Raw genomic sequence first — 26,826 nt, 5'->3', positions numbered from 1 at the left:
CCGGGTGAATTGACATTCGGCTACAATGAGCTTCGTTCAGAATCATCGAAATAAGTTCTGAATTTCTTGGAACGCACAAACGACTTCTGAACCTTAAACAATCGTCATCATCAATTTGAAACTCTGGTTCTATATTCGAAACACATTCAGCCCGTTTTGCAACCAGTTCATCATCGACTTTCTGAGCTTCACGAATTTGATGAATCAACAATGGTTTGGCCTTTAATTACGCCACTAACACATTGTCGGATAGAAACGGACAAGTGTACATTCATCGTCTAGAAAAGCAAACGGTGATTTACGACTTAAGGCATCCGCAACCACATTAGCTTTTCCCGGGTGATAGTCAATGACAAGCTCATAATCTTTCAACAACTTGAGCCAACGTCTTTGTCGCAGATTCAAGTCTCTTTGAGTCATCAAATATTTGAGACTTTTGTGATCCGAATATACATGGCACTTCTCACCAAATATGTAATGTCGCCATATTTTCAAAGCGAACACGATGGCAGCTAGTTCAAGATCATGGGTCGGATAATTTTTCTCATGTGGCTTCAGTTGTCTCGACGCATAAGCTACAACTCGACCCTCTTGCATCAATACGCAACCCAACCCAAGTAGGGATGCATCACTATAAATGACAAACTCTTTGCACGATTCGGCAAGACTAATCTTGAAGCTTGATCAAACAAGTTTTAGTTGATCGAAACTTTTTGACACTTTTACATCCATTCAAACTTAACATCTTTACAAGTAGTTTCGTCATTGGTGTGGCTATCATCGAGAAACCCTTTACAAAGCGTCGTAATGGCGGCAAGTCCTAAAAGCTCGAACTTGATAATATTTCTGGAGGCTTCCGCTTAAGTATGGCGAAATTTTGTTCGGATCAACTCGAATACCCGATCAGAGACACCACATGACCCAAGAAGCTAACCTCTCTTAACTAGAACTCACACTTCTTGAACTTAGCATATAACTGCTTATCCGTAAAATTTGCAACACTAATCCCGGTGTTCAAAGATGATCGGTTTCATTTCTCGAATAGACCAAAATATCATCGATAAACACAACTACAAACCGATCCAAATACGGTCGAAGATCCGATTCATCAAATCCATAAATACCACGGGGGCATTAGTGAGCCCAAACGGTATCACTAAGAATTCGTAGTGACCGAATCTCGCTCGAAAGCGGTTTGGGTATATCCGAATCTCGAATTACATGGCGATAATAACCCGATCTCAAATCTATCTTTGAAAACACCGAGGCTCCCTTTAGTTGATCAAACAAAACATCAATACTGCTGCAATGTATTTATTCTTTATTGTCACTTTATTCAGTGACGATAGTCGATGCACAACCTCATGGTTCCGTCTTTCTTTCTCACAAACAATCTTGGTGCACCCAAGGTGAGAAACTTGGTCGAGCGAAACCCTATCCGTCAACTCTTGCAATGAGCCTTCAACTCTTTTAACTCGGTTGGTGCTATGCGATCTGAGCTATCGAAATTGGTGTAGTCCTAGGTACAAGCTCAATACCAAACTCTACCTCCGAGCAGTGGTAAACCCGTAATTCTTCGGAAAAACATCCGGTATTCACAAACCAGCGCACAGATTCAGAGCTTCTTTTCTAACTCTTTGTCATCAAGTACATACATGGTATGCTTCACACCCCTTTCTTACATATTTACGAGCCAACATCGATGATATTACGGTGGCAACCTATTCAAGTCGATAGACTCAACTCGGATTATCTCGTTATTTACACACCTTAAATCGATGGTTTTTCTTTTGCAATTTACAATTGCATCATGTCTGATCAACCAATCCATACCGAGGATAACATCAAATTAGTCAAGCGGTAAAAGCATCAAATCTGGAAAGCAGAACCTCGGATTACTAGGGACATTTCTTGCACACTTTGTCGACAAGCACGTAACGACCCAAAGGATTTGACACCGAATTACAAACTCGATGAGACTCAACGGTGAGAGTCTTCTTTGGATGCTAAGGTTTCATATATATAAGAATGAGTAGAACCGAGGTCAATCAAAGCAATCACATTAGTATCAAAGAGAGTAAAAGTACCGATAATAACATCCGGCGAGGAAGCATCCTCGGCGTGCGGCGTATAAGCGTAAGCTCTAGCAAGAGCATGAGCCTCAGATCTGGTTGTAGCATCTCTAGATCCTTTCTGACCACCACTAGCATTGCTCGTATTTCTAGATGGTCTACCCCGAGCAATAGTAGCACCAGGTTTCCCACTCTGATTTACGTTCTGTTCAGACAATCTCAGGCAATCTTTAATAAAGTGGTCAGCTGATCCGCACTTGTAACAAGAGCGGTCATGGAATCTACAACTCCCGAATGCCATTTACCATAATCTCGACACTCAGATTACGTCTCGACGATCATTTCCAACACTTGGTAACAAGTGACTCGTGCACTCACGAAGGTCGATCACGATCTCGTCTAGAAAAACCGAAGTGTCTCTAGATCGGCCTAAATCATCTCTAAATTTCTTCGATGATTTGAAAGGGCCTCCCAAGACCTCTTACAAAACTCCTTTGCTCCCATATCGCCTTTTCTTTTCTCCATCTTGAGCTCCTCGGCTTTGCAAGCTCGCCGACAAGTACCACAAATTCTCGATTTCCAAAATGCCAACATACGACTTTATATCATCATTCACCCATCCTCAAAGCGTTTACACATCACGGCTTCGAAGAAATGCATTCTCAAGCGTCTTGGCTAAGCCTTACAAACTTTCGTTCATAATCGATGTGACATGGAACCTTGTTTAAGTTCAAGAAATTCCTTCCGTTTTTGATCCATGAATCTCTGACTGATATACTTTTTCCGAAACTCGGTTTGGAAAAACTCCCAAGTTACTTGCTCTCTAGGCACAACAGAAGTCAACGTATTCCACCAATAGTAGGCAGAATCACGTAGCAAGGAGATAGTACACTTTAGGCACTCATCGGGTGTGCAAGACAGCTCATCGAGTACCTAAATAGTGTTGTCCAACCAAAATTCAGCTTGCTCGGCATCATCGCTGTCTGTAGCTTCAAATTTAGTAGCCTCGTGTTTTCGAATTCTGTCAACTGAGGGCTTATTTGACCTTATTTGGTCAGTTGCAAGAGGTATTGTAGGTGCGGGGGTGGTATTAGTCAGGAATGGAGGTTGTGGAACAGCCGTATTAGTTCGAATGTATTGGTTGAACCAATCATTCATCACGCTATAAAAAGCTTGTCTAGCTTCATCATTCGGATTACTAGCAATAGGTTGAGAGTCCGTCGGCACTGTCCCTTGTGCGGGAGCAGGCGCTACACTCTCAAGATCATCAGCTACCGCTCGGTTGGGATCGGGATCCATTACTATAAATAAACACATTTTCAATTGTCAGAAATCAGCACACTATCAAATAATCACATAATGGCATGTATAGCTAGACCCAAACGTATTACGGTAGTCCTAGAATCGACTAAACCGTAGCTCTAATACCAATAAAATTGTAACACCCCGTACCCGAGACCGTTGCCGGAGTCGAACACGAGGTGCTAACAGACTTAATTCATTTATTTTCACAGACCATTTTAAAAATTTCCAGACAAGCTGCCTAACTGCGTCACTGTCACCTTAAAAATCATATCTTGAGTTCCAAAACTCGAAAACCAGTTTTGTAAATTTTATCTAAAACTAGACTCATATATCCATCTACAAATTTTTTTCTAGAATTTTTGGTCAAGCCAATTAGTACAGTTTATTAGTTAAAGTCTCCCCTGTTTCAGGGTTCGACTACTCTGACCTTCATGCATTACGACTTAGATATCTCCTTGTACAGGGCTTCAATACCCATGCCGTTTGTTTCTAAAGAAACTAGACTTGAAAAGGAATATGTACATCAGGCCATGACTTCTAATTATCTCTGGTTAATTTATAGTGAATTTCCAAAGTTGGAACAGGGGATCCAGAAATTGCTCTGGCCCTGTTTCACGAAAACTTAAGCATCTCATAAAATACGGCTCATATGATTGTTTTGTTACTTTCATATGAAAATAGATTCATCAAGGTACGATTACATAATTTATTCACTATTTAATTCCATTCGTACTATCTTTAGTGATTTTTCAAATCCACACCACTTCTTCTTTGTCAACATCTGTTTTTAAGGTAAACTTTACCTATTTCATGGTTTTCCATGAATCAACTAGAATTTGTCATACAAAGCACCAAAATGATCATGATTAACCATTCCAATGGCTAATCGTTACCAAACATTTCCATACCTCTCAATGAACAACATACAAAACGATTATAATGCTATGCTCAAAGTATATATATAAGCCATTTTCGCATGGCTATCCAAATTTATACAAAACCAAAGGGTACATGACCAACAACAACAAGGGTAGTCCTATACATGCCATTTTCGAGTTCAACCAAAAGTGTACCAAAAGGGCTTTGATAGTGTGGATGACTTGACTTGACAATCCCGAGTCCGATGGTGACGAACCAAAATCTATAAAGCAGAGATTCAAAGAACGGAGTAAGCATTTAATGCTTAGTAAGTTTTGAGCAATGAAATTAGGCACAACTGAAGTATAGCATTCATATAACTAAACAGATAATTCCATATACACATATTCTCAAAAATCAGCCTTACTTCACATTTCCAACCCTCATATTCACACATAAGGGATCAACTTAACCAAAGGCCTAAGCTCATTAATTGGTGAGCGAATAATATTTAAAAGGAATCAACTACTCCAATGCATATCTGAAACGTACCTCATCATTGGGATTTTACTGGCGTATTAATTGAAATTATTACAGCAAGATCGCTCATTCCCAAACCAAGTACCTTTGGAATTTAGCGGATATAGCTACTTGCTCAAATGCCTTGAGACTTAGCCGGTTATAGTAACTCAGCACAAATTCCTTCGGGACTTATCCGGTTATAGTAACTTCGCACAAATGCCTTGGGACTTAGCCCGGATATAGTAACTTCGCACAAATGCCTTGGGCTTAGCCCGAATTAGTCACTAGCACAAATGCCTTGGGACTTAGCCCGGTTATCATCCGAATATCCATGCACATATCAATAAATCATGACACATCTATATTTCATTTTCATAACTAGAATTCAAACACAAGTCACTTATCAAGCATTATCATTTTCGGCTCAACAATTACATACAAAGAGCATGATTTTGATTTACTTAAAACATGATCTAATCGAATCATAATCTAAGATCCATTACTCAAAAACTTACCTCGGATGTTGTCGAACGATTTTGGCGGCTATTCGATCACTTTTTCCTTTCCCTTATCCAACTTTGGTCCTCTAAGCTCTTGAGCTAATTCAAACAAATTTAACTTATTAAAGTCTCATTATGCTAGCTTATGGCGAATATGACAAGGAGTTTGATAGGTCATATGGCCACCTTTAGCTCAAATACAAAATGGTCATACGCATTTTTAATCACATTGAGCAATTTAATACAATTAATCTAACATTTCCTCATGTGCACCTTTATGACCGAATACACACATCATTAACCTAATATCAATTAACTAAGCACTTTAACAAATTCTCCTTGAGCCGATTATCTAAGTCAAGATAGATTCATCATTATGCTCGCTTATAACCGAATACATGCAACACCAATCTATCTCATGTGGCGAATATGCATGTCTATGTTGAGGCCAATTATATGCTTAATACTTCCTACAAATATGGTTACTTGTATTGACTACATACCATTTTGTTTCAAGTTCAAAACTCGGCTAATACACATATATACACTAGTAATCAAATACTAACATTTGCACTTCACCTTACTACCATTTTTCATCCAAATAACATGAACAACAACCATATTTCTCTTCTACTTCCTACCATGGCGAATGCATCAAGACACCATACCATTTCAATTTTGGTCATGGGTTAAACAAAGAACTTAATGTCTAACTCAAAAATGCTAAAAAGAAAATCCAAGAGTCATCAATCCACCATCATATGTATCATTACAAAGCTTCACATTTAGCATGCAAATGACATCAACACAAATCCACCTTAGCCGAAACTTAACTCATCTTCATGCCTCATCACCACAACATCAAACACCAACCAAGAAGACAACACACATGGCCGAATATCATCTCCATCACATAGCAAAAATTTAAACCATGGGCTAGGTAGAACTCAAGCTAACAACTAAAAACATGCATGAATCTCATGGAACAACATCAAACATACCTCCTCCTAAACACCAACCAACCGAACATGAAGCAAGAAAATCCTCTTCTTCTTCCTTCCTCAAGTCACAGCAATGGAGGAGTAGCCTAGCTCATTTTTTTTCTTTTTCTCTTTCTCCTCCTACTAACCACTATTATTTTATTACCCATGCTCCTTATTTTATCATTCCTCCCATAAAACACTAACATAACATGTTTATGACATGTTTTACCCATCACATTTTGTCCACCCTCATTGTCATAGCCGGCCACTACCAATTAAGTGGGGAAATTGACATGTAAGTCCACCCTTTTTATTACATGCACTAATAGATCCTTATAGATTAACCTATCACATTTCAAAAGTGTCACACATAAGTCCTATTAACTAAATTCACATGCAATTAACTAAATCGAAGCTTAAAACTTTCACACATTCATATTCACATATTTTAGACAATAATTATCATATTCAAATAATTTGGTGACTCGGTTTAGCAGTCCCGAAACCGCTTTCCGACTAGGGCCACTTTAGGGCTATCACACCCGCCCTATCTATCCGCGCGCTGGCAGGTAGGGGCTTATCTATGTGATTCGCTACGACATCTTACTGAGTTTCCCCCTCATCTTACTGAGTGGCCCTTATGGATTGCTGACGTCAAGAACAGAATGTCCAAGTTTTTACACACGGGCTAGCATACGGGCGTGTCCTAGCAGTGTGAAGGACACAAGCTAGGGAGACAGGTGTGTGCCAGGCCGTGTGAAAACCCCTGTAGGTGTGCATTTAAAATTAATTCCACACGAGTTCAAGACACAGGCGTGTTGCCCCTCCCACACGGGCGTGTGCCCCTGTGTTAGGTGTTATTTTTAGGGTTTGTTTAAGGCCCCAGATTAATTCCTAGTGGGTTTCAATAAATGTTTTAAACCCCATAAGCTCTTATTGAGGAGTTTATATCTGAAATTGAAAAGTTTTAATTTGACCACGTGACGTTTTTATGCATAAGTTTTGGTTAGGTAATGCCTCATATTCCGAATCAGCGTGGCCACGGGTGTGGGGTGTTACACTTTTAGTCGAGATCCTTGAACTGAAAAAATTTGTTAGGTTAGTTGATAGAGCACTCAAAGCCCAGGAGCTTAGCAAAGAAAATAGAAGAGCCGATTCTGAGGCTAGAAATTTGAGAAAGAGGTCAATGGGTAAATCATATCATTCATCATCAAAGAAATCATCAAGGGATTCTTATAATCGTTTAACTGCTTCAATGGGGTATTCCAACAGAGATGGGAAGCAACACACGAGTCCAAAAGCTCAAGCCACTTCAGTATCGAGCATTGGTAGTGTCAAAGGCAACAAACCTGAGTGTCAGCAATGTGGAAGACGGCATTTTGGAGATTGTTGGATGAATAATAAAGCCTATTTTAGATGTGGCTCGCAAGAGCATTTTATTCATAGTTGTCCTGTGTTACCTAGGAAAGACAAACTTCCGACTACAATGCCGAGTAATACAGTTGCCAGAGGGAGACCACCTCGAAATACTGGAAATTTGAATAGTAGCAAAAGTGCAACAAAGGATTCTTCTATGAGATCTGAGACTCGAGCACCAGCCAGATCTTATGCAATTCGTTCTCGCAATGATGCATTAGCACCAGACGTTATCACTGCTAGTTTTTCTCTTTATGACACCAATGTAACTGCTTTGATTGATCCTGGATCAACCCATTCATATGTTTGTACGAATTTAGTGTCTAGTAAGAATTTACCTATTGAGTCCACTGAATTCGTGATTAAAGTATCGAACCCCTTAGGCCAGTATATCCTAGTTGATAAAGTTTGTAAGAATTGTCCTTTGATGACTTGAGGCTACTATTTTCTGGCCGATTTGATGCTTTTACTGTTTGATGAATTCGATGTGATCTTGGGTATGAATTGGTTGACTCTGCATGATGCTGTTGTAAACTGTAAACGAAAGACTATTGAGTTGAAATGTCAAAATAGTGAAATTCTTCATATTGAATCCGATGATTTGAGTGGGTTGCCTAGTGTGATATCGGTTATGCTAGCTCAGAAGTTGCGATGCTTATCTTGTTTATGTACTAGATACAAAAGTGTCTAAATTGAAGATTGAATCAGTGCCAGTAGTTTGTGAATATCTAGATGTGTTTCCAGAAGAGTTACCTGGATTGCCACTGATCAGAAAGGTTGAATTTGCTATTGAGTTAGTACCGAGAACATCATCAATATCGATAGCTCCATATAGAATGGCTCCAACAGAGTTGAAAGAGTTGAAAGCTCAGTTGCAAGAGTTAACAGATAGAGGTTTTGCAGGATAGAGTTTCTCGCCTTGGGGTGTACCAGTTTTATTTGTAAAGAAGAAAGATGGATCAATGAGACTGTGTATCAATTATCGATAGCTTAACAAGGTTACAATTAAGAATAAGTATCCTTTGCCTAGAATTGATGATTTGTTCAATCAGCTAAAAGGTGCCACAGTATTTTCAAAGATTGATTTATGTTCCGATTATTATCAGTTGCGGGTTAAAGATTCGGATGTGTCGAAAACTGTATTCAGGACCAGGTACGGACACTGTGAATTTTTTGTTATGTCATTTGGGTTAACTAACGCTTTGGTAGTATTTATGGATTTGATGAATCAAATTTTTAGACTGTATTTGGATCGATTTGTTGTTGTATTCATTGATGATATTCTGATCTATTCCTGATATGAGTCAGAACACGCCGAGCATTTGAGAAATGTGTTACAAACTTTGAGAGATAAACAGATATTTGCTAAATTCAGCAAATGCGAGTTTTGGCTCCAAGAAGTTGAATTTTTGGGATACATTGTTTCAGCGGAAGGCATCAGAGTTGATCCGAGCAAGATTTCAGCGATTGTTGACTGGAAACCACCAAGAAAAATTTCTGAGGTCAAAAGTTTCTTAGGGTTACCGGGTTATTATCAGAGATTTGTAAAAGGATTCTCAATGATAGCTACACCAATGACTCATTTATTGCAAAAAGATGTAAAGTTTGAGTGGTCTGAGAATTGCCAACAGAGTTTTAATCAGTTGAAAGCACTGTTAACCGAAGCACCAACTTTAGTTTAGCCTGAGTCGGGTAAAGAGTTTGTGATTTTTAGTGATGCATTATTTAATGGTTTGGGATGTATTTTAATGCAAGAAGGAAAAGTGGTAGCGTATGCTTCCAGATAGTTAAAGACACACGAGAAGAATTATCTGACACACGATTTGGAGTTGGCCACAATCGTGTTTGCATTTAAAATTTGGTGAAATCACTTATTCGGTGAGAAGTGTCACATATTTACCAATCACAAGAGCCTAAAGTATTTGATGTCTCATAAAGATTTAAATTTACGACAACGAAGACGGCCTGAATTGTTGAAATACTATGAGTTAGGGATCGAGAAAAGCAAATGTAATCGCAGATGATTTGAGTAAAATATTTGTTTGCTCTGAGAGCTATGAATACGCGATTAAGCTTGTCTGATGACGGCTCAATTTTAGCTGATTTAAACGCTAAACTGAGGTTTTTCCAATAAATTTGTGAAGCTCAGAAATGTGACAATGAATTGAAAGCTAAACGAGTACAGTATGAGTTAACTTCTGATTCAGAATTTCAAATTGGAACAGATGACTGTTTATTGTTCCGAGATAGATTTTGCTTACCAAAAAATCCAGGGCTTATACAGAAAATCTTGCAAGAAGCATACAATGGTAGTTTGTCTATTCATCAGGGGAGTAACAAGATGTACAATGATTTGAGGCAGTTGTATTGGTGGTTAGGTATGAAATGAGATATTACTGACTTTGTGTCCAAATGTCTGATTTGTCAGCAAGTTAAAGGTGAACATCAAGTGCCTTTAGGACTATTACAGCCAGTAATGATATCGGAGTGGAAATGGAATAGAGTTACAATAGATTTTGTATCGGGACTACCCTTATCTTCGAAAAAGAAAGATGCTATTTGGGTTGTTGTTAATCGTTTGATGAAGTCTGCACATTTTATTCTAGTACGTACTAACTTCTCACTTGATAGGTTAGTTGAGTTGTATATTTCTGAAATCGTCAGATTGCACGGAGTGCCAGTCTTTTTTAGTTCAGATAGGGATATGTGATTTACATCACGATTTTGGAAGAAGTTGCAAGAAGCTTTAGGTACGCGGTTGCATTTTAGCACCGCATTTCATCCTCAAACAGATGGTCAGTCTAAGAGAGTGATTCAAATTCTCGAAGATATGCTTTGTTTCTGTGTGTTAGAGTTTGAAGGCAACTGGGAAAAATATTTATTGTTGGTTGAATTCGCATATAATAATAGTTTTCAACTAAGCATAAAGATGGCATCGTATGAAGCTTTATATGGTCGTAAATGCTGAACTACATTGTACTAGACCGAGCTTTGTAAGAAAAAGATTCACAGGGTTGATTTGATTTAAGAAACCGAAGAGAAGGTGAAGGTGATTCGTGACAATTTGAAAGCTACTTCTGATAGACAGAAATCGTATGTGGATTTGAAGCGTAGAGATATTGAGTTTCAGATTGGTGATAAAAGTGTTTTTGAAAGTATCGCCTTGGAAAAGAATTCTCCACTTTGGTTACAAAAGAATGTTGAGTCTTTGATTTATTGGGCCGTATGAGATTATCGAAAGAAAATAGGGCCAGTGGCATATCAACTTAAATTACCGTCAGAACTTGAAAAGATTCATAACGTGCTCTATGTACCTATGTTACGACGGTACCGATCGGATCCTTCGCATATAATTTCTCCGACAGAAGTTGAGATTCACCCTGACATGTCGTATAACGAAGAACCAATTAGAATTTTGGCCCGAGAGATTAAAGAGTTAAAAAACAAAAGCATAGCTCTAGTGAAAGTACTTTGGCAACTTCGTGGTATCGAAGAAGCTATGTGGGAACCCAAAGAAACTATGAGAAAATAGTACCCTAATCTATTTTCTGATAAGATTTTTGGGGATGAAAATTTCTTAAGGGGGAGAATTGTAGTAGCCTGTTTTTAGTGAAATCGGAAAAGTGGTTTTAGGACGACAAATTCAATGTGAAAATATTTATTTTATTATTATTTTAATGTCTACAGCATGATAGTAGAGTCATATAAAAATTTCGTTAAGAAATTTTATCGTTTGCATGCTTAATTTGATAAAAGGGATTAAATCGCGTAAAGTGTAAAAGTTACGTTCTATTAGCTAAAGGCATCTAATAGCTATGGAACTTTAAAGTGAAGGTCCTTATATGGTTAAGTGATTTAGTGGAAGATGTTGTCTTGGTATAAGTGAAAATTTTAATGCTTTTAAAGGATATAAAGGTAATTGAGTAATTAATGTTAAAATAAATAAAACCAAGACAAGATATCATCTTTTAGATTTCTTCTTCAACCGTTTGTACTTAGGGAAACCATAGCTAGGTTCGGCCAAGCTTGCAAGCACAATTGGTGAGTGATTTCTGATTTGTTTTTAATGATTTCTACGTTTTTGGAATCGTTGTAGCTTAATCTAGCTAGCCAAGGGACAAATTTACAAAATTATTAAGTTGTTTGGATTTATCCATTGATGTATATGTTAGGATTTTGATGTTTGATGATAGAAAATGAATGGTTTTTGTTAGATAAACAAGTTTTGTAAAGTGCTTTTGGTTGAAAATGTCAAATAGGGATTTATTTCTAAAATGTGAAAATCATATGATAAAATGTGTGGTCTGCTATGAACAAATATAGAATTCGGTCAGCATGGATGTGGATTAAATTGCATGAATTTGCATTTTTATGTGCTAGGGACTAAATTGTAAAGACGTCAAAAGCATAGGGGCAAAATGGTAATTTTTCCATAACATGAAATTTGGACTGAATTGAGTAAAATATGAATTAAAATATTTAAATTTGATTATATAGATCAAGAAAAGCAATGTATGAAATTAGATTGGGGAAAAGATAAAGTTTTGGACTGAACAATCGTTTTCCTACATACGAGTTCGTTGGTAAGTTCGTATGTTAATAAGCATTAAAGTAATTGTGTTTCTAATGCTTTATTATTTCATTCTTGATGAGTACGACTTCATGGAAATATTCAAGTAAAATTTGGCAACGTATGAAATCCCGGTTGAACCTTAGGAATAGATAGGATACGAATGACATGTCATTAGGGGTTACCGTGTTATAGGTGCTGGTCTTGTACGTTCTATTGGTGGCTGAGTTTTCTAGCATGTGTTGTGATTACTCGTTAGCTTGTGTGAGCAGTACCGTGTACATCTTGACTATCAGCTTGTGTGAGAAGACCCAGTGTGTAACACCCCAAACTCGACCTAGACGTTATAGCCGAATCTGGCGTGTTGCATCAAAGCGTCATTCAAGAATCGAGTTGTCGTTTTGTACAGGGTTAGCAAATCATCTCGTCACAAACATTTTCCAAAATATTTGTCTTTGGAATATTAATTCAACATAAATCACGGAAGCATTTTGAAAACCGTGAATATTTTGAAAACTCGAGTTTTCCTAGGCTAGTAGTTTAATATAAGAAATCAAAAGCCCACTTAAAACTTAAACCCACTATGGCCTTATTACATAATCCAAAACCCAATATGAAATTTAAAATAAATAAAGACAAGTTGTAGATCCACTGCAATCGTGTGGCCACCTCCGAGTCCCTCGCGGCTCCAAATCGTCTAAGTCTGGGAATTACCTGCACAATTAGGCAAAAAGGGTGAGTTTGCGAAAACTCAGTGTGTAATCCCTAAAAAACAAATAGTCAGATATACGGTATGAAGAAACAGACTGGGCCTGAGCCCATCACAGAAGCAGCATCAGGTGGGCCTTAGCCTAATAACAGAATCAGGTGGGCCAAAGCCCAATCTGTAATCGATGTCGATGTAGATATCTGAGCATTCCCGTGCTAGTCCAACCAACACACCATGTGGGGATAAAATCGACCCACCCAACCAATAGACCAATCTTAGTACCGGTTGCGGCACTAAGTCAACAGAACGGCTCAACGCCGTAGACAGAATGACTAAAAGCCATAAATATCGTAGCAATGCTGCCAGTTAACAGGACGGCTATAAGCCATAAGTATCACAGAAAGGCTGAAAGCCTTGTACAGAACGGCTACAGGTCGTACACTTCCTCTATCCATAATAACCCAACCCCATGCAATATGTCATGTCATAAATATTATGTGCATGCAAAGTCATACTCAGTATAATCATATATGTAAATCATAGGCACATCAGTCATACGGAACATAAGGGCATAATTGTCATTCTACCATACAAGGGTTTTACGGTCATTTTACACTACAAGGGTATTTCGGTGATTTTACAAACTGGGATCTTAACGACCCAACAGAAGGTCCACCGTCGCCTCGAGTGACTTAAGTAACCTAAACAGAAATAATGGTGCAAATAGGCCTAAAGCCCATTACTCGGCCCAAGTAGGCCCACACCCTCTTGTGGCCCATTTAGCCCAAATTTAGATACGGCTATGTGACCTACATAGCCTAGTCCAATCATTATCACAAATTGCAGATTTAATCCGTGTGCGGCCCACGAGCCCATTGGGCCCACACGACCCATCTAGGCCCAACGTGGCCCAAAACTACCTAAGTCATGTGCGCGACATGACAAGTCTACCTACGTCTCACTTAACAGTGAAGTTTACCCACGCGGGCCCATGGGCCTATTGGGCCTATACGGCCCATTTCGGCCCAGGCCCATGAGATCACTCATGGTGGCCTTCCTCAACGTACGACCACGTTTCGTGGGCTCAGTTTACCCCACAAGCGATCGCAAGCTCGTGAGGCCCTTAATACCAAAGTTTCAGCTTTTCGACTTTTGCCGACCTCCAACAAAGAAGGGCGTGAATAAACACCTATTTATGAGAACGCGTCAAAGTCCATAATACCAGCCTTGGTTAAGCAGGTATGAAATAATCCCTCCTAAAACCAGTGATCACCAACTCATCTTATTCGCTCTATTTAAAGCCAGCTTCTCACCAATTCTCATGTTAGATTCCCGATGTGGGATTACTTTCAACCATTATGAAAAATCCTTATTTTTTTATGACCACTTCAACCACATAGTTCCAGTCCAACTCCACCTCCTACACAGCTCAAACGGCAAAATAAATACTCCATTATGCATCCTAAGACTTGAACTTTAGACCTCACAGTTACACAACACACCACCTTGCTACTCCACCACAAGGCTCTTTGTGTCACCATTTTAGCCTCAGTTAATTATAAGGTCTATAGGCCAAAGTCTAGGTTCCTTTAAAAGAAAAACCAAAATAAATTGCAAGAGCCAAGACTTGAACCCAGGCTCCCTTACAACCTTAATGACGCCACAACTACTAGACCACGTGATCCATTGTGACATTTGTTTAACACAATAATTTAAAAGGCCTTCATCCAAGCACCCAGGGTTTTATTCACTTAAAACCAAAATTTTTGCTAAAGCCCAGATTTGAACCCAAGATTTCTCCAACACTTCTTAGGGCCATTAACCACCAAAGTAGACATTTAATTGCGTCATTTCCTTGCACAATTAAATACTTATATACAACCTCTTTACGGACCCATACTCAATGCCCAATACTTCTAGGCCCAAATTCGGGGCATTACACAGTATGAGCTCGAAGTGAGCATCTATATGAGATATGAGATGGAGATGGTTTCGACCATGTATTGGTACTTAATGTGCAAGATCCTTAGTATCTGATATTATTCCAAATGGTTCAACGGGCACAGTTATGTTACGAGAGTATGTAAATTCAATATGGACTAGTACAGGTATGTATGTGAATCATGTGAGAATTGAATCTATGAGATTTTGTAATTTCATGCTAAATTTTATGGATGAATATGTGTTAGGCTTGTGGATCAAATTGAGTTGCATTATGCTATGTATGTTTAATTACTTAAATTGTGATTAAATGGTAAGTTGAGTTTTATGCTATACGAACTTACAAAGCTTAATTGCTTACCCTGTTTACTTTTCTGTGTTTTTAGTGATTCGGAAGCTTGCTGATTTTAGAAGTTGTTGGAGATCGCCTCGCACTATCAAACTCTCATTTGGTACTTTGAATTTTGTATATTTTGGGTTAAATGGCATGTATAGGTGTTTTGGCTAATGTGGCCTATATGTCTAATGTTGTTTTGATTATATGTTTAGCCATGTGATTTGGCTTATTTTGGTTTACTTTGTAATATCCCGAATTAAGGTCTAGTCAGAACAGTGGTTTCGAGACCATAAATCAGACGTAAGAAAATTCATTTTTATTATATTTATATGGTCAACAATTTCACGGAATGATTTCATGGAAATTCGTTCGAAAATTTTGACGTTTGGGCACTCAATTTAGTCAAAAGGACTAAATTGTAAAAAGTACAAAAGTTGAGTTCTACATGTTAGAGGTGTCTAATTGTTATGAAATTTTAAATTGGAGGTCTTTAAACGGTAATTAGACCATTGGTTAATTGTTGGACAAAAATAGACATGAAATGGGTGGAATAGAATATTTTTAAGTTAGGGGCATTCTGGTAATCTAATAATTAAAAGAATTAAAAAGCCAAAATAAGCCAAATTGTCCATCTTCTTCATGTACCAGCCGAATCTACCATGGAAGCCATGCCTAGGGTTTGGTTCAAGCTTTCAAGCTCATTTTCAAATGATCCCGAACCCCGTTTTTAATGTTCTTTACATTTTTGAAGTCCCAGTAACTCGATTTACTTATTTCTACCATTATTTTGAGCTAGGGTTCATGTTTAAAAATTTACCCATGAGTGATATGCATGTGTTTTGATGTCTAATGGTAGAAAATGAATGTTGGGTGTTAAATAAACGACTTTTGCTAAGTGATTTTTGATGAAAATGCTTAAAAGGATCGTTTTGTAAAAGTTATAAAATTTGTCATAAAAGTGTGATTTAGTGGAAATTAGGGGAGGCTATAGTTATGAAAATGATTCGGCTAGGCTTTAAATGAAAGGAAATTGAATAAAAATCATTTTATGAGCCTAGCGGCCAAAGTGTAAATAAGTGAAAGTTTAGAGGTAAAAATGAAAATTTGTAAAAGTATGATTTTGGGGTCAATTTGAATAATGTGAATAATAAATGAGCTATATTTGAAATGTTAGATCAAGAAAATCGAGATTCGGGCTTAAATCGGAAAAGTTCGAGATTATAGACTAAATTGGAATAGTTAGCCATAATTGCTTTTGAGGTAAGTTCGTGTGATAATAATAATGCAATGTTATACTTGAATCGTAATGTTAAATTACTATTACATGAGTTGTATGAATTGCTACACGGTTGTACCTGATGAGGATTCGACAAGTAAGTTCGTGTAACTCGAATGTATACTTTTTAATACATAAAATGTATGCTCTTTGATGTTATGAAATTTTGATATTCATGGTATAATAATTCATGTTATATGAATGTAATGATGAAAAGAGGACTAAAAGTCCCAGTTGAATGAAAAGGATGTCCGATGGATTTTCCTAAAAAGGAATTGATGGTAAAAAGGATCTAGCCCAGACGGGTATTCCTTAAGTGATCTAGCCTCCCGAAGAATATGTGTTTAAATGGATTTAGCCCGGACGGGTAATCTGAATTAGGATCTGAATTTAGCATAGACTGGTAATCTGAGCTCATTAGAGTAATTTTCATTACAGAGGATTTAGTCTGGACTGGTAATCTCGATATCGCTCTATGAGTTTACACTACGGGGGATTTAGCTTGGACTGGTAATCCCACCGTAAGGATTGAGGTTCACGGGAGTGCGCTCATTGAAAAGGTCACTAATATGAATTGACGATAAATGAGTTAGTACGCTATAAGTGTACTAAGGAATATCCATCGAGAATCTGATAAATTCTACGGGATTAATATGAGAAATGGAATTGGAATGCTTGTAATGATGAGATCATCTAAGACCATTATTATCATGTATTGTTATGTGGCTAATTTGTATGATTAAGTATTCCATGAGAATTAACGACGTTCATATCAAACTCTATTGTGTAATTGAGTATGGGATCCATGAAATGGTGAGTTCATAGATAGTTGAAAATGATCTTATGATAGTGATCATTATATTGCACTGAAATAGTTTTGGACAGCAGCAGTTGTCCAACTTTGAAAATCCACCAAAAATGGTGGAAATCAAATTAGAGGTTGAATTAAATATTAAATTAAATATTATTGAGTCTAGTTTCATATAAAGGGAACATTGTAAGCAAAGGAATTTCATATTATGAGATATTTGAATTTTTGTGAGACAAAGTCAGAATGAGTTTGGAATCCCCTATTCTGACTTGGGAAAATCACTAGAAATTGTAAAAAAATAATTATGAGTTAGAATTCATATGTCTAAGTCCTTAGTGAGTCCATTTTCAAGATAATTAGACAGAAACATTATCCGAATCCCGTACATGGAGATAAATAAATTTTAGTGAGGAAAGGTCGAAGCTGTCAAATAGCAGAACAGGGGTAAATTTCGAAGAATAAACTGTACTTATTAGCTGGACCAAAAATTCTGAAAATTTTATGGTAAGAATATATGTGAGTCTATTTTTAGGGAAAACTTATGGATCTTAATTTAGAGTTCCGTATCTCTAGTTATAAATAATTTAGTGTCTATGACTCAAGTAGATAGCTTGACTAGAATATGAGCAAATAGAGGAATTATGATTGTATTTCTTTGAAAACATGTTGATGATTTGATAGAAACATGTTGATAAATTGCTTATTATTTTCATATGGACTTACTAAGCTTTAAGCTTACTCCTTCTTCATTTCTTTAGTGTTGTTAGGTCGGCTCGAGGTTGGAAATCATCGGAGGTAGCATCACACTATCAAGTCATCATTTTGGAAGTGTCGACTTATATATATATATATATATATATATATATATATATATATTAAGCTTTTACAAGTGAGTGGCATGTATAAAGACTTAGTTTTTTTTTTTTATGTTAGATGTTATCATGAGTGGCCAAATGTATTGGCTTATGTTGATTCATTGTATATAGCCATGGGATGTGGCTTATAATGTTTTGGCTTATAAGCCTAATTATCCTTAGTATTTTTTAATGCCCTACGATGTGATTATAATTGTTTACTATGAATGAATAGTATAGCATATGTGCATGAGAATGCCTTAGGACCATCGGGGTGGTCATAGATATGGAATAAATGCGTAAATTGGCATTAAGTTGATAATGATTGAACATAGACATTTGTTGAATAAGTAAAGATTAATTATTAAGTAATATGTTATGGTTGATTGTTAAAAACGTACCTTAGTGAGGCATGCTAAATCATTAAAATGATGTTACGATATGTGTCTTTAAAGTGGTTAAGTTTGTGAAAGATTAAGGCAACAAAAAGGCTTGAAAAATAGCCTAAGTGCTAGCCACACGGGTAGAGACACGACCATGTGTCTCATGCATGTGGAGGACACGCCCTAGCACAGGGGCGTGTGGCCTAATCACGCGGTAAATATGTATAAATGATCTTTTGGTATGTGGTGTATAGTTTCTTGGTGAATGCCTTAATTGTGTATTGGTATTTTGAGTACCAAATGATTGAATTTGAGATGTGGTATGCATGTTGAATTAGGCACTAAGTCTAATAAGTGAGTTTGACCATTTAGGTATACTTTGGAGGCATATTTGGTATGTGGTAAAGTGATCTTTGGTATGTGCTTATGTATATCATGTTGAATGAATGGATAGTACGTGATATAGGCTTGATGTTGGTTGGTTTTAAGTGTTCATTTAGGCTATAGTTGTATGTGCATTGTTGAGCCTAGGTTGGCATCACTTTGGGTGGGAGAAATGGCTTGGAAAATAGCCTATTTTTGTCCATACGGGCCGAGACACGGGCATGTGTCTTAGCCGTGTGTGACATATGGCCAGGTAACACTGCCGTGTGTCCCTTGATACTTATTTGGGAACCAAATCAGTAGCTTCACATGGCCTAGCATGTAACATCCCGATTTTGGGCTTAGTCAGAATAGTGGTTTTGGGATCACAAATCCAATGAGGAAAATTACATTTTTATTATATTTTTATGGTCTACGATTTCACGAAATGATTTCGTTAAAATTTTGTTCGAAAATTTCGACGTTTGGGTACTCAATTTAGTAAAAAGGACTAAATTGTAAAAAGTGTAAAAGTTGAGTTTTATATGTTAGAGGTGTCTAATTGTCATGAAATTTTAAATAGGAGGTCCTTAAATGATAATTAAACCATTGTATAACTTGTTGGACAAAAATGACCTTGTTTGGATAAAATTTGAAAGAATAGTAAAAAGGGCATTTTGGTCATTTAGGGGTAAAATGAATTAAAAGACAAATTTTAAACCCCAAATGTGTCCCTTTCTTCTTGCTATAGCAGAATGTACCAAGAGCAGCCATGGTTAGGGTTTGTCCAAGCTTCGAAGCTTAATAATCAAGGAAATCGAGATTTGGGCTTAAATCGGGAAAATAAAAGGTTATGGACTAGAATGGTAAATTGTCATTTCTGGATTTGAGGTAAGTTTGTACGTAAATAATTTATCGATTCTTTTTATTTTATTATATTTTGTTATCATATGAAATGTGGCTGCCTATAAAATGATTATTTGTTGTAAATTGCAAATTGAAAAATGACTATGAATAAATTGTAACATGTTGGAAAGTGAGGAATTTCCCGGTTGAGCCTTCGGAATAGAAACGATACGAATGATCTATTGTGAGGTCACGTGTGTAGTACTAAGTGCAGGCTACTACGTGTACCGGATTATTGGTCGCATGTGTAGTGCGTACCCGATAACTTCGATTACGTGTGTAGTACTAAGTGTAGGCTACTACGTGTACCGAATTATTGGTCGCATGTGTAGTGCGTACCCGATAACTTCGATTACGTGTGTAGTACTAAGTGCAGGCTACTACGTGTATCAGATGGTTAGGTCACGTGTGTAGTACTAAGTGTAGGCTACTACGTGTACTGTGTAACACCCCTATCCCGTAACCGTCACCGAAATAGGACGAGGCGTTACCAGAAATTAGGAATCGGATCAGAACAGTAAAATTTTGAACCTTTTCTTAAATATAAGATCATTTATTTATATAACTAATAGACACAAGCAAAGATCGAATTTAAAACTTATAAAAGTAAACTTCCATAAGATGCCATATTCGCATGGCTTATATACAATAGTCAAAATATCATTCTACTTATAGTCTATCCTATACATGCCATAAGCTAAGTCCAAATCCCATGATTACTACAATAGTAGATAGTGTGACGAAGTGCTGATGATCCCTGAGCTAATAGTAAGAGTCAACGATCTACAAAAATAAACAGAGAAACATAACATTCAAAGTAAGCTTTCATAAGCTTAGTAAGTCTTAAGCAATTTAAATAGTTGAACTTAAAAACAAACCAAATGTTCGAAATCACATAACACTTTCTGAGTACAATACTATTTGGCCGATTATGCACAACACATATCATTTTACTCCGTTTATACTCAAAATCATATAACATAGTATTTACAAGCTTCCGGATTAACTTTAATTCTTTCAAATTTCACTAGTGTATCATTTCTTACCCACACTTACTTTCAACATTCATAGTTAAATAGCATATCGAAAACTATCTTGTAACTTTGCATAATAACCTGAATGCACACATAGACAAATATACATATGAATTTACAACATCTTTTCATATGCTTCTCAATACACATTCTTAATTCCGTCGGATCAATCTCACATATAATATATATCACATACGAATCACTTAATGTGTAATCTGAGTTCAATTTATCATCTTAGCATAGGATCTCGTAGTCATATACTTTATCAAATTCAATAACACTTGGCTGCAAGTATAAAACCGAACATAACACCAAAGACGAAGCCTACGGGACTTTAAACTCGGATATAATACCAGCACTAGGCTGCGGGATTTAACCGGATATAATACCAAAGACGAAGCTGCGAGATTTAACCGGATATAATTCTAGCATAAAGCTGCGGGTCTTTAAGCCCGGATACACATCAAATATCATGCATATTTGATCATATATTAACACATCTCATTCAACATATCACATTAGTAGTCATTTGCTACATTCGGATATAAGCTCCATATGAACACCATCATTTACATTTCGGTTCAAAAGTCATACATAAATATCACATATCCATTTCACCATTCAAACTTAACCCACAGCGACCTTTCGACTATAAATCATATACATAAATTATTTATCACACAACTTAATTCAAGTAGAACCAAAAGGTCACAATTCACCTAATATATACATATTACTCACCGATTCGCACACAACCTTTCAAATTAGCAATTATAAGTTGGTTCCGCACATAGCCTATTCTTATCGATAATTTACGATGGTTTTACCCTTACTCACATATATGACATAGGCATTTTTTACCTATTCTTCTCAATTCACATTCATGATTCAATTCCAATCGATTTAACATGTATAAGTACATATCGCATACCTAACCAACTTAATGTATTGAACGAAATCGATTGTCGATTTAACACAAGGTCTCATAGTTGAACATAAACATGAAACCATTTCTTATATTTTCGATTCACATCAATCATCAAATTCATTTAATTCACATGTACTTAATTAGATTATTCGTATCTGAATAATTTACTTTACGGAATGAATCCACATATCGTATTAGCCCATAGTCTTAAAGCACCACACTTTTAATAGTTTACCTCATCGAAGTTCACATTTAATCACTTTAGTGCCAAGCCATATTTGGCTACCACAAAGGACTAATAATAATAATTTTATGCACATCATGGTTTCCTTTAGATATTTAATAATCACAAATCGTGATATCTCTACCAACACATATACGGCATAGTTTACTCATTGTAACACTCATTTAGTGCATCAAATTTCCAAATCCAATTCAACTTAAGCATAATAGCCATAATCGGGTTATAGCCTTAAATCACTACATATTCGGCACATTAACTAAATAAAATTTACATTCTCTTTGCCATATTAATTTAACTCTTAGGCATATAAAAAGGAATCAAGCTTAAACACTTAAGAACTTACCTCGAATGTTGCCGAACGATTACAACGGCTATTCGATTACTTTCTCTTTTCCTTTATCCGAATTTGTCCCTCTATGCTCTTGAACTTAAATTCAAAGATTTTAAACTAGTCATTATTCGACTATTCAAGCATCACTTTATAAATATAATATATATATTTATATATATATTCGACTTTCACACTTACTGATCATAATAAGCTTATAAGAAATCAATAAGCAACTCATTAACAAATTTTTGTCAATGTTTACCACATAATCATAATTTCACGCAAGCTGTCTTCCTGAGCAACAGTCACTAAATCATTTATAACTGGAGCTACGAAACTCCAAATCAAGTGTCATTAATTTTGCATGAAAATAGACTCATATATATTTTATCCATAAAATTTTCAGAATTTTTGGTTTGGCAAATCAATACCAGATTTTTCTTAAAGTTTTCCCTTGTTTCACTGTTTAACTAATCTGACCACTCTTCACTACGAATCAAAATTATCATTGTACAGAATTCAAAATATGTTCTCGTTTATTTCATTTGAAACTAGACTCATTAAGGAGTCTAATCATATAAACTTCATCTTATAACCATTTTTGTACAATTTATAATGATTTTATAAAAACAGAACAGGGGATCTAGAAGTCATTTTGACCCTGACCCACATCACTTCAAATATCTTATTATCGGCAATTCTTTTGCTTACATGGTTTCTTTTATAAGAAACTAGACTCATTAATCTTTAATTACATAATTTATTTAGTTTCTAACTCATCTTCCACAATTTATGGTGATTTTCCAAATTCACGTTACTGCTGCTGTCCCAAGCAGATTTATTACCAATTCACTCTTTCACACATAACTTGCATTCATATTATTTAAACATGTATATCACCAATCAATTTCATCACAATTTCACTTAAGCATAATCTCAATACAATACATCATGCTCAAATCATTATTCAAGTTCAAATTCAGCTAGCACACATATACATACTAGCAACTAAGTATTAACATTGCATTTCATACTATAACCGAATGTATAGCTCATCGAAATATATTTATTCATGTTCCCTTAACACATATTGGTCAACTAGATCATGCATTATTCTTTGGCACATTTGGTCATTAAAGCAATCACCTATTTAACTTTCAAGCATTTTTATACTAACATTTCTCCCAAGGCCGAATTCATATACAACCTTTAGTACTCATTTAAAGTTTATATTTTATGTAATTTATATACACAACATTAACCAAATATCCATTTGCTAAGCATTTTAACAAATTTTTCTTCAACTATCCACACATTCGGCAATCACATAATCAAACACTAAACCTTAACTTCCAAGCCAAAACAACTAGCAAACTCAACACATCCAACATAAATTTCCATGCTAATGACATCAAAACAACTACTAAGAATTTCAAGCTCCTTGGCCGAATTTCAATCTTCCATAATAACAAAAATTTGAACCATGAAATAGGTAGAATTCAAACTAACCATTCAATTTATGCATGAATTTCCAAGAGTACCATTGTACATAGCTTAATCTAGCAATCTCCTTAGCCGAAAATTTTAACAACAAAAGGAAATTTCTTCTCCACCCTTTCCTAGCTACGGCAATGGAGGAATAAACCAACTTTGGTTTCTCCTCCCACTAACACATTATTTTTATTATCCATACTCTTTTATTCATCTTTAATTCATTTAATACATTTTTTTATTACATATTTCTCACCACTAATAAATATAATAATATTAAACCATGCATATAATGCCCATACTTATGAGCTTGGCCGGCCACTAGCATTAAAAGTGGCAAATTGGCATGCAAACCCACTTATTTGCATCATTCAATAATTAATCACTTAAAATAAGCCACACATATATTCAAAGCTTCTCACATAAGTCCTTTTTATTTAGAAACACATTCAAATTGACAAAAATAAAAGCATTCAAATTTCACACATGCATGATCACATATTTTAGACATAAAATATTATATTCAGTTATTTCTGCGACTCGGTTTAGCGGTCCCGAAACCACTTCCCGACTAGGGTCAGAATAGGGCTGTCACATACTGGATAATTGGTCGCATGTGTAGTACTAAGTGCAGGCTACTATGCGTACCAGATAGCTTTGGCTACAAGTATTAAAATATGTGCAGGCAACTGAGTATCAGTTATTATTCTAAAGAGTTCAACGGGAAAATCGATTAAGTAAAAATACATGTGAACATGATTATATGATGAATAAGTGCAGGTATATGTTTAAGAAAATTTTGATCACTATGCTCGATATTTGAGTGAACTTCGATAAGACAAAATGGATTAAAGTGAAATTATGTAAGAGTAAATTTTAGTAGTAAAACAATGTTGGATAGCAGCAGTTGTGTGACTTTCAAAATTCACCAAAAATTGTGTAAGTTGAATTAAATTTCAAATAAATTATGTAATTAAATCTTAATTAGTATATTTTTATATAAAATAAACAGGGGGAGCAAAAGAGTTATATATTATATGATATTCTAATTTATGTGAGATAGTGTCAGAATGAATTCGAGATCCCCTGTTTTGACTTGGAAAAATTGTTAAAAATTGTATAAAAATAATTATGGGTTATAATTTATATGCTTAGAATAATTAATGAGTCTACTTTCAGGAGAAAGGGACAGGAACATTATCCGAGTCTCGTACTATGAGATAAATGAATTTTAGTGAAGCAAGGTTGAAGTTGTCTAATAACGAAACATGGGAGACTTTGAATAATAAACTGTACTTATTGGCTAGACAAAAAATTCTAAAAATTTTATGGTGGAAATATATATGAGTCTAGTTTCTGGTAAAATTTACGGATATTAATTTGGAGTTTTGTAACTCCATATATAAATGATTTAGTGACTGTAACTCAAGAAAGCAGCTTAACCAGAACATGTGTAAATGTACAATTGAGTTAGTTTTACTATGGAAAGCATGTTAGTAAATTGCTAATTATTTTCATGTGAGCTTACTAAGCGTAAAGGTTACCCCCTCTTTTCCATTTCTTTTAGTGTTGTCAGGTTAGCTCAGGGTTGGAGAGCGTTGGAGGCAGCATCACACTATCAAGCCAACACCTTGAGAGTATAAACACATATGTTAGAATTATCAAGTGAGTGGCATGTATAGGGACCTAGTTTTATAACATGTGTGTTATAGGCTTCAAAGGCCTATATAAGGGATGATATGAATGTGTTTAAGATGTTTTAATTTTGGACAAAAATATTGTGTCCCGATTTTGCATGTTGTAAATGTTTAAGTCTGGTAACGCCTCGAACCCTGTCCCGGCGTTGGATACGGGTGACGGGTGTTACATAACACACCGACGTGTGGCTTGGCCGTGTGGCACAAGTCATTATACCCTCTAATTTTCACACGGCCTAGCACACGGCTTGACACACGGGCGTGTGGTCTAGCCATGTGACCCAAGTTAGTAAGTTACACGAGGTCGGACACGGGCTGGGACATGGCCATGTAATCCTATTTTGAATGCTCACACTGCCTAAGACACAAGCGTGTCCCTTGGCCATGTGAGACACATGGCCTGGACAGACGGGCATGTGTCCCCTGCACTTTGAAAATTTTCCATGTTTTCCTAGAAATTTCTTAAGTACTTGGTTTAGTCCCAAAACACTTTTAATGTCTATTTTGGGCCTCGAAAGCTCATATTAGGGACCATATGAATGATTATGAATGGTTTTTGTTTTGAATGATAATTGTTTATAAAATGTTTGATTTTATAAGTTATAAATCAGGCACGGCTCTGTAACCCTGTTTCGATGTCGGATACGGGTTAGGGGTGTTACAAATTTATATCTCTATGTTAAAATTGTTCCCTGGTAAGCTTCGATCTAGATAGTTAGGACCCTTTATTGTAACTAAATTATTCATATTTGGTGTAGATGAAATAGAAAGTGAAGAGCTGGGAAAACTGTTCACAGTCAATGGTCAAAGGTTGAAGCCATTTTTATGAGAATTTTCAAGCCCATACAATTGAAAAAATTCAGTTGGAACAACCATAATACTAGTTAGGACGTCAAGCTAACAACGTTAAATAAACGCTTGTTAGGAGGCAACCTAATTTTATTTTCTTTTTTACTTTTTTTTTTATTTTCTTGCATGTTAATAAATTTTATTCTCTTTTCTTATATCTAGGAAAATCGAGGAAAAAAATAAATTTGGAAACGGGCGAAAACAATAACGAAAATGACATAGGGAGTGTTCTAAACCCTTTCTTTTTCATCATATTTGTTAATATTATTTTGCACATTGAGGGCAATATTTTTTAAGTAGGGGGAGACATTCCTTATTATTTCTGTTGTTTTATCTATCGTTTTTACTGTTGTGTTTATTGTTGCTCCTGCCTTGTACTTGTTTTTGCCCACATTTAGTTTTTTTTAGTATATATTATCCCTGTTCATACCCAAGATTTTGACCAG

Source organism: Gossypium arboreum, chromosome 6, assembly GCF_025698485.1.
Source record: "Gossypium arboreum isolate Shixiya-1 chromosome 6, ASM2569848v2, whole genome shotgun sequence".
NCBI lineage: Eukaryota > Viridiplantae > Streptophyta > Magnoliopsida > Malvales > Malvaceae > Gossypium > Gossypium arboreum.
This window is presented reverse-complemented; position numbering follows the sequence as displayed.